This window comes from Gallus gallus, chromosome 23, assembly GCF_016699485.2.
Source record: "Gallus gallus isolate bGalGal1 chromosome 23, bGalGal1.mat.broiler.GRCg7b, whole genome shotgun sequence".
Classification (NCBI taxonomy): domain Eukaryota; kingdom Metazoa; phylum Chordata; class Aves; order Galliformes; family Phasianidae; genus Gallus; species Gallus gallus.
In genome coordinates, this window is record NC_052554.1 from 971,296 (window position 1) to 981,052 (window position 9,757).

A 9,757-nucleotide genomic window follows, 5' to 3' on the forward strand; every position below is an offset into this window, starting at 1 on the left:
GTCCCTTGGGCAGGACAGTCAGCAGCCCCCATGGGGACAGAGCATGGAGCACTGTGTCACAGGGAAACACACACAGTTTATTATCCAACCATGGCCCTGGGAGTCACTCAGCTACCCCCCAGAGTGCACAGTGCTCCTTTAACACACCCTCCAGGTGTCACAGGGTGGGGACAGGCCGTGGCCTGGAGGGGTCACCTGTCTCTGCTCCTCCCAGAACCATCCTTGGGCATCAGAGTCCCAAATGTGCACAGCCCTGGGGCTCCCAGCATCCCCCTGGTGCAGCAGGGCCATGGAACACAGATGTGCACACACATTGACACACACACACATGAATATATGTGCACTGGGACAGCCATCCACAGGAGAACCCATGCACATGGACACCCACACACATGAACACTCACATACATGGACAACCACGCACATGGGTATTATTGCACACTGGCATCCATGCACATGGACACGGACACCCATCTACAGCAGCACCCACGCACATGAGCACCGGTGCATGTGGTCATCCACGCCCACGGACATTATCACACAGTGACCCCCGTGGGCATGAAGACCCATCGATGTGGATATCCACATCCACACACTTGGGCATCCACGCAGCCGCACACACGGACACCCACATGCATGGACACCCGCACATGTAGATGTTATTGCACACTGCTATCCGTGCAAACAGACACCCATGTGCATGGGCACCCACGCATGTTGATGCAGAAAGGTGCACACACACAGACACCCACCCACAGCAGCACCCACACACACCAACCCCCACAAATACAGACACTGACACGCAGAGGCACACACGCACACGGACACCCGTGCACATGGGCATTATTGCACACTGTCACTCACACACGCAGACACCCATGTGCACGGACACCTCTGCACATGAGCACCCATGCACACAGCACCCACCCCCAGCAGCACCGACTCCCACACGTGCCCATGGACACGCTGTGGCTCTCAGTGCCACCCACCCCACACAGCTTTTCCCCTCTCCCAGCACTGCTCAGAGCAGAGTGGCCTTAGGACTCCATTCATCGGTCCCACAGTGACAGCTATGGGTGACCACTCCGTTACCACCCAGAAACAGGGACAGATATGAGCACTGTGCCCCACTCCATCCCTCCAGCAGCTCACCCCGGCCATGCTCTGGAGCTGAGCCACATGTTTTGTCCCCAGCAGTAAGTCCTATTCCAGCGGGCAGCAGAGCTGTGAGTGGCAGAGATGTCACCATCCCCAAGGGTGGCTTTGCAATACGATCCCAGCTGAGCTCCCTGCTCCCCTGATGCAAGGAGAACTCTGGGGTGCTCACCCTATGGGGTGAACCCTTGGTGAGGTGCTGGCTGAGAGGAGGTTCTCCTCCCCAACCCATCAATGATGCTTCCTCCAAAAAAATAAAAATAAAAATAAAAATAAGGATCTTGGATCACCCACTGGAAAAAGGACAGGACACGGACATGGTACCCAAAACATCACAGTGAACAACACTCAGACCCCCTGGGCTGCTCATGGCATAGCCCCCCTGGCCGCTTGCTTCTGGAAGAAAAGTGTCCTCCTGTGGGGTGAACGTCCCCATCCTTGCCCTGTATGGGCATGAAGTGTCCCTTTGTCCCCACAGGTCCCTGCGTGGCTCCTCTCCTGCAGGCGATGCTCTCGCTGCATGGCACAAGGGCAGCGATGCGGATGCTCCGCAGCGTCCTCACCCCACCGCTCAGTCCCCCAGCAGGGTTAGGACGTGTCCTTCAGCTCCGGGCTTTGGGGCTGCGGTGGAGGAACTTCTGCAGAAGGTGACTGCATCTCCTGGGAGCTGCCTGTGGTGCGAGGAAGGCGGTGAGCGGCCACACTGCCACCCCCATGTGCCACCCCCATGTGCCACCCCCATGTGCCACCCCCATGTGTCACCCAGCACCCACCTGCGCTCAGGGACATCTCGGCCAGCTTGAGGGGCAGGTCGGAGGGGCTGACGCCTGCCGGTGAGCCCAGGATGTCAGGCAGGGCATTGCGGCGTCCGGTCCTCCCTGAGGATGCGAAGTCCAGCACCGGCTCCACCTCGGTCATGCTAACCCTGATGAGATATGGTCCCTTCCCCATCACTGTCCCCACGGAGTGATGGACAACCAACCACAGTGCAAACCTTGCCCTGGGGTTCTACCATCCCTGTGGGGCTCCCCCATCCCCAGCACAAAGTTCAGCATAGGAACCCCTGCCCTCGTTTGCAGTATTGTGGGAAAAAGGGATGCTCTGGGACCCTCTGCCCCACCACCGAGCCCTCCAGCATCCTTACCGGGCGCCCTCCAGCCTGGCCTGGCTGCGTCTCCTCACTGCTCTGGGTGCTGCTCACGGAGGCTGTGGGCTGGGAGCCCCCCGGCTCCGGCCTGGGGGAGGCAGAGCAGAGAGTGAGCTGAGCCCATAGCTGTGGTGCCAGTGGGGTGCAAAGGGGGGTGGAGAGGTCTCCAGTGGGGTGGGAGAGGTGTGGGGTGCAGCACCCAGCTCCCTCCTGCAGCGCATCTGTGAGTGACTAAAGCAAAGTTGTGAAGGGCAGGGAGGGGTCTTCTTGTGCTTGGTGCAGGAAGGAGAATGGGATGGGGGTGAGGGAAGGATGGGTGGAGGAATGAATGGAAGGATGGAGGGACGGACAGAGGAATGGAGGGATGGAAAGAGTGATGAATGGAAGGAGCAATAAATAGAAGGATGGAGAGAGGGAGGGAGGGATGGATGGAGGGAGGGAGGGAAGGAGGGAGACAGGGATGGAAAGAGAAAAGGGATGGAGAGAGGATTGGAGAACCCAGATAAGGATGGAGGGGTGGATAGAGGGATGGAGAACCAAGATTGAGATGGAAGGATGGATGAAGGGATGGAGGGATGATGAACCAAGATGGGAACAGGGAGGTGGGACACTAAGGGAGGCCAAGAGGAAAGAGCAGGGTTGTCTGCTTTGCCAGGAGTCAAGGATGTAGCATTCTCAGCCTGGCCATGCATAAAATGAACCCCAAAATGTCCCTTGGAGAGGGACTTGTGCTGCAGGCAGCTCTCTGCACTCCATGGAGGTGGCAGGCAGTGGCACGTCATCTTGGCCAGCCCTGGGCACATCGCTGCCAGGTCCCTCTCAGCACTGATGGATATCCTGGACTTTTGCACCAGGGTTCTTTCAAGCTGGAAGCTTTGTGGTGGGTACAGGGATGGCACAGACATTACTGAGGACAGTCAGTGACCTCGCAGGCATGGCTCCCCCTCCTGCAGCCCATACGCTGGCCTGCATTCCCCTTTGGTGTTTCTCTGCAGGCTATATTCAAGACTTCCCTCCCTACCTACTGGTGTGGTGCTGAGTGGTGCCCAGGAGCCCTGCCCGTGTCCCCAGCCCTTCTGCCCCAGCAAAACTCACCGGAGTTTCCCTCAGAGCCTCTGGTGGGCAGACAGTGAGCCACGGTCCCCTCGGCCACAGGAGCAGGAGGAGCGACCCTGGCTGAGGCTGTGGGTGAGGAGGTGAATGATTAACCAGGCTGTGAGTCACGGGGCAGGATCTGGCCCTGCACTGCCTTGGGGCTGAATGAGGAACCCCCGAGCTGGCTCTGAATCCCACCGAGTGCATGGTGGTGTCCCCTGGCACGAGTGTGCAGAAGCAGTGCACTTTGGCACACGTTTGCATGCAGAGTACCTTCTGGCACACGTGTGTGCATGCACGGTGCCTCACGGAACATGCATTTGCATGCATGGTGCACTCAGGCACGCATGTGCATGCGTCACCTGCAGCTTTCAGCATCTCTCATCCCGCAGCGCACATCTGAGCGCACCTCTTTCACGTTGCATCGCAGCTCTGCCTGCCTGGTGGGAGCAGTCAGCCCAACAGCGCCCTGCTCCGGCCCCAGCACGTGGCTGCAGCGTCCCTAATGCTGGTGCTGGAGCATCCTGGCAGTGCAGGAGCAGCACTCTGTCACCCTGGCAACCATTTGGGAGCAGGGCCTGGCTGCTCATGCCTCAGCCAGAGTGATGTGTGAGCACGGGAGCGTGCGCAAAGCGTGCATCAACGTGCAAACGTGCATGCACGTGTGATCACATGCACACAGAGATGCATGCATATGTATGCAGACATGCATGCCCAGATGAGTGCACACGCGCATGCACACACACACACACAGCCTCTTTCCCTCTGTGTCTGCACAGCTGGGCACAACCCAGTCAGACAGCAGCCTGCAGGACTGGATCAAAGCTGCCTTCCCGGCAGCCCCAGCGGCTCCAGCGCTGCAGAAATGTGCAGCAACATCCCTTAGGACCAGGCTGGGTCCTTCCCATCTCTGGGCTACGTCTGCTGCAGGAACAAGGTCCAAGGTGCAGCTGTCTGCCCCATGCCCAGCTTATTGCCCTGCAGGCAGCGAATTAAAAGCGGTGTTGGACAAATAATGTTGCATAAACCCCAATCTCCACCCTGCGGTGGGGATTTCCCCTCCAAGCAGGGCCATTTCCGTGAGGCTTAGCATGGCCTCTCTTTCAGGAGGAGTCACATGGAAGGTCCTGGGGCTGCTGTAATGCCCTTAATGGGATAGAGGAGAGTGGTGCAGAAATAGGTCTTAATCCCTGAAAGAGATGGGCTGCAATTGGAGATGGTTGGATGGGGTGGAGGGAAGACACAGCACGGGGACATGGCTCTCACGCAGGTTTTCCCTTGCCTGAGTTTTGAAAGAGAAGAGCACAACGAAGACAGCCATTTCCATTCATGCTACCTAAGTTCCCAGCACCATAACGGGAGAAAATATCTCCTGAAAGCTATTCTGGGGTGGAGCTGGAGGCCCTTAAGAGGGATTTGTTCAATCACAGGTGTAAGAATTTCCCTTTTTATCCTCCAAGTGGCTACTGGAAGTGGGCTTGGGCCACTGAGGGCTCTGGGTTGAGTTGTGCTGTGTTGGGTTGGGTTGTGTTGTGTTGGGTTGGGTTGATTAGGGTTCAGCCTTTTGAGGGTGTTTCCTCACACTCTATTGGAAAAGGATCAGTGCTGTGTCCTCCAACAAAGGCTGGAAATGCTGCAGTGTCCAAAAAAACCCACCCACAACCCCATAGCATTGAGGCTATTAGGAGATAATGAGCACAATTAAAAAAGGGAAGCGCTCGTAAAGCCTAATGCTGAATACAAATGAGTGCTGGGAGCTGGGGAACAAAGAACTGCCCCATATCAGATGAGAATGGGAGCCTCGGGCAAGAAAACCAGCATCGAGGAAAACCCAATGGGGCTGATTTGAGCAGAGACCAAACGCACTGAGGTGCATCTGAAGCCTGGAGCAGCAGATGGCCATAATTAAACACCGATCTGGAGATCTCCCACACAGACAGCAGGTTGGCCCCAGTGTTTTCGGGTGGGGATCTGCTGCTGCTCCAAAGCATGGAGTAATGGCCACGGGATTTACTGTGGGATCCCCTCAAATTGATGTCCAGCCCCAAAAGGTCAGGCACAGCCCAGTGCCCCCAGCCTCCAGCCCGTGGCTCTGTCACCTCAATGCAAATGTGTGCTCCTATCGTGTCTCCTTGTCACCAAGCAGTGGATTTGCTTGTTAGCCTAATGGCCTTACACCGTAATTCTTATCACCCTGTAAGCCCTTATCATCACATCCAGCCCAGAGATGGGCACAGGTGATCTCTACTGAAATCATGGGATGTGGTCTTGCAGAGGAGCAAGCAGTGTTGCTGCTCCATGCTAGGATTGCTGCTCAGGGCTGACAGCGAAGCTTGGCTGTGCTTAATGCCCTCATTAAACCAGGAAAAATCCAACCTGAGTCTCTCCAGACAGGATTCCAAGCTGTTTGCATGAACTGTCACTTTTGCTTATAATGCTGAAAACACAAATCAGAGCAAGTCCTGCTCGAGGGTAGCAGCACGACTGGCTCATGCACTCGCTGACATCCAAACTCAGAGCTTCCCTGAGCATCTGAAGGGCAAACCCAACTGATGCCAATGTGAATCCGGTGCATGCATGAGGCAGAGGTGTCCCCTGGCCTGCAGACCCCGATGTGCCCAGGTCTGTGTTTCTCGTTATGGGGCAGCATAGCATCCCAAAAGGCACCGATGGCAGAAAATCCCTACAAAGCTGGGCTGGACCATGCTGAGGTGGGAAAGATCAGCGCCACCTATACCCACCAGCTAATGACCTCTAATTGCTGTCTGCAGGATGTGTCCAGAGGAGGATGGAGTGTGAGGACAGGAATGTCTTCCTGTAGCTTCCCCCTTCCGCCAGGTCTCAGTTGTAAAGAAGGTGATCTAATGGGAGGTAATTACAATGATTGAGCCCTCAGTAATACAGCTCCCACTGTAACCTTCAGTTAGCTGCTCTGACGACAGCACAAACTATAATTTTACATAATAATTGTGTCACCCACACATAACTCGGTTTCATTCTGTAGCAGTTTCAGGCTCCCTCTACACACGGCTCTCCAGCAGCCACTCAGGCTGGAGCTGACAGACCTGATCTGAGGCTATGGGTTCCTACATGGGTGTTGTACCACGTCCATGAGGGAACCTCCTGCCACCATCCCACAGCCATACAAATGGCTCTTGGCCCCACAGAGACCCCTTCCTTGTGCCCCAAGAGGTGGTGGATACAAAGACAGATGCTGGGGACAGCAGCTTCCCAGGGAGCCCCTAACACTAACCCTAACCCCAATCCTATCCCTAACCCTAACTCTAAACCCAACTCAAACCCTAACCACAACCCCAACCCCAACCCCAACCCAACCTAACCCCAACTCTAACCCTAACCCTAACCTCCAACCTCAACCCTAACCCTAGCTTTAACCCTAACCCTAACCATAGTCATAACCCAAACCCAAAACCTAACCATAACCCTAACCGTAACCATAACCCCAACCCTAACCCTGACCCCACAGCCATGTCCACTCATGCTGGCAGCCATCAGATTCTCCTTCCCCATGCAACTGCCCCATTAAAGGAGATGGAAACCACCTCTGTGTCCCCAGGGCAAGGGACCGAAGTGGCTTCCCAAGGGTGGGAATTTGGAGTGAGGTGTTGCGTAGAACTGGGAGCATCTCCGGGATTCCCCGCTGCAGCTGGCAGGAACGGGATTGAAAGCTGAGGAGGGAGGAGATCTGGGATCAAAGCACGGTTTGGAATCCCCAGCCCTGTGCAGTCCATAGGGATGGAGCAACCGTGCCTTGGCTGAGCGCGAGCCATCTGCTTGGAGCCAAGGACAGAGCAGGTCTTGGACCTGTCCTTGTCCTGGTGGCACCATGGGACGTCCTTTGGGCTGTGTGGGGCAGCACCAAGGTCAGGCACCCCACAGCCATAAGCACTCCATCCTGCAGCCACAGACAGCAGGACACTGGACTCCTGGAGCAGGGGACGTGCTGTCACCAGTCCTCTGAGTATCCCCACGTCCCAGCCACCTCCTGCCCCCCCACATGGCAGCAAGGAATGTGATGTCGTGCAGTGGGCAGCCCCAAGGTCACAGGCTGTACTGGGGGAAGCACGGGACAGCTGAAGGAGCCACTCTGCCCCTGCCACACCCTCAGTGGCACTGCCACCCAGCCAAGGGACAGCAGCCAGCTCTGGGGGCCAAAGGGACCCGATCCAAGTGTTGGCGGGGGCAACCTGCCAAAGTGCTGCCCTGAAGGCAGTGAGGAGGTGTTGTCCCTGGGGAAACCCCCTGGTCCCAAGAGGTTTCCTCAATGCCTGGGAGATGTGCCCGCATGCGTCCTGCACAGAGCCATGCTCAGACCTGTGCCCACTGTCGCCAGGTTCCTGCTGCCTGCAGCCCCTCCAGCTCCCCACTCCCCAAAACAACGTAGTCCCAAAATAGCCCATTCCCCTGGCACCAATGGGGGCCAATGTGCACGAGTTTGGGGCTGTGGGGACCCACGGGACTGAAGGAAGAGGACGTGAAGATGGGGCAGAATGATGGGGATGGTGGTTACCCTGGGATCTACCAAGGAACAGGAGGAGGGGGCAGGGCTGGGATGGGACAGAGGTGCCACCCTGAACACCGCTTGTTGTGTGATCACTGCTCACTTTGAGCTACCCTGGAGCCAGCAGCCTCCAGACGGGGCGACAGACACCACCAGACCCCTGCGAGACACTTCCAAACCATTGGGATGCACCCCGGAGCCCTCCTCAGCACCACCACCCGCTGCAAACTTTCATCCCCAGAGCATCGCCGTGCCCTCAGCACCCCACCTCAATCCTTACTGCGCTGCTATGGACCAGCACCGGGGGGGGCTCAGGGCCTCCTGCCACCACCGGCCATCAGCTGCTCACCTGGGCTGCGCGGGGGCCGGCGGTGGTGTCGATGTCGGTGTGGATGTGGATGGGGATGGTGGTACCGATGGCGATGGTGGTACCGACGGAGACGGCGATGCCGGTGCTGACCCGGCTGCCGGTGCCGCCGTTGATCCCAATACGCGATGCCGTCGTCGATCCCAACACAGACGGGCGACGCCGCTGTTGATCCAGGTACCGGCGTCGGTGCCCAACCCGGTGCCGATGTCCGTGCCGATGTCAAGAGTGATGCCGACGCTGGTGCCGACAGCAGCGTGGATCACGGTGCCGTTGCCGGTGTGAGGACCGCTGTGGGTACCGCCGCCGGCGGCTCAGGACGGGCCGGACCCGGCTCCCAGGCTGCGAGCAGCCCCCGGGGCAGCCCGGAGCCGCCCGCACAATGCCCGCTCCCGCCGCCTCCTCCCGCACGGCCCACGCGCGGCGCGGGGGAAGCGCCCGCACACGGCCCCCTCCCTCCCCGCCCCGCCCTCCCGTCCCCCCCCCCATCCGCTCCCCCCCCGGCTAATGGGATCCCAGCGGCACCCCCGCAGCCCCCGCGTAGCCTCAGCGGTGGGGATGGGGACTGTCGATGCGGTGCCTCCCCGCAGCGCCCCCCCCTCCCCGGATTGGTCCCGCACTTGGTTGCTGCCCGCCGAGGATCAGCGCATCCTCCTGTGCCCCCCCCGCCCCAGGAGGGGTCTGGTCCCTGCCTGGCCACGAGCATCACGCGTGATGGTGGAGCAGAGAGGCAGAGAGGGCGTGAATTGAAAGAAATGGGATGTGCAAGCAGCGGGGCACAGAGGGTGCGCAATGGGGATGCATCCCCCACAGCCACCAAGGCACGTTTTTAGGTGCCTGACGATGGTGGGGTTGAGCAGGGACACCCAATCCTGCAACCAAGGCGAGGAGGGAGCCTTGGCCAGCGCTATTTATAGCTGCTCACGCTCTGCTTTCTCCTTGACTGTCTTCCCTCTCAGCAGTCTCACGCTGGGTATCAGCAGGAGGCGATGCCATCCTGGCACCTGCTGGGCTGTGGCACTGGGAGAGAGGGGACAGATGTCGTCCCCGTGCCCTGGGAAATGTCTGGGGGAATGGAGATGGTTTTGGGGTGGGGGGAATAGGAAGGAGGAAATGGGCTCCTGTCTCCAAGGTGGAGGGATGGAGAAGGGTGTGGGCCAGCAAGGTGAGGGTTGGTTTTCCTGCAGCTCCTACCTGGGTTAAAAGCCACCTCTTAGGGAGAGCAGTGCTTTGCAATTCCTCTTTGATCCAACTGCATAATTTCCAGCCTGGTTCAGGCCCTGATTTGTTGCTGGGGATGTGGGTATCAGGGGGGGAAATGTTACTCCTGAGCTGAGCGCCTGGGCTGTCAGTCCCTCTGTTAGGTGGCATTTTGGGACACAGGTTTGGAGACCTGCAGGTTTCTTGGCTCTTGGCCCCTGTCCGTGGACAAGGACTTTCCATGACCCTGGGACCAACCTGGTGCATCCCT

The 9,757-nt window shown here is 58.3% G+C and overlaps 1 long non-coding RNA gene across 3 annotated transcripts; it reads right to left on the reverse strand.

Moving 5' to 3' along the window:
- Positions 1 to 56: 56 nt before the first annotated feature.
- LOC768829 lies at positions 57 to 9,027 on the reverse strand. 3 transcript variants are annotated; one of them, XR_006932066.1, is made up of 7 exons: positions 8,907 to 9,027; positions 8,269 to 8,577; positions 6,139 to 6,258; positions 3,398 to 3,484; positions 2,300 to 2,390; positions 1,929 to 2,080; positions 57 to 1,826 (listed from the first exon to the last, which is right to left on the reverse strand). It is a non-coding gene; the product is annotated as a protein kinase (cAMP-dependent, catalytic) inhibitor beta (long non-coding RNA). The 3 variants fall into 3 exon arrangements; XR_001469896.4 differs by lacking the exon at positions 8,907 to 9,027 and having other exon boundaries at positions 1,411 to 1,826; positions 8,269 to 8,693; XR_001469897.4 differs by lacking the exons at positions 6,139 to 6,258; positions 8,907 to 9,027 and having other exon boundaries at positions 1,411 to 1,826; positions 8,269 to 8,693.
- Positions 9,028 to 9,757: the final 730 nt, after the last annotated feature.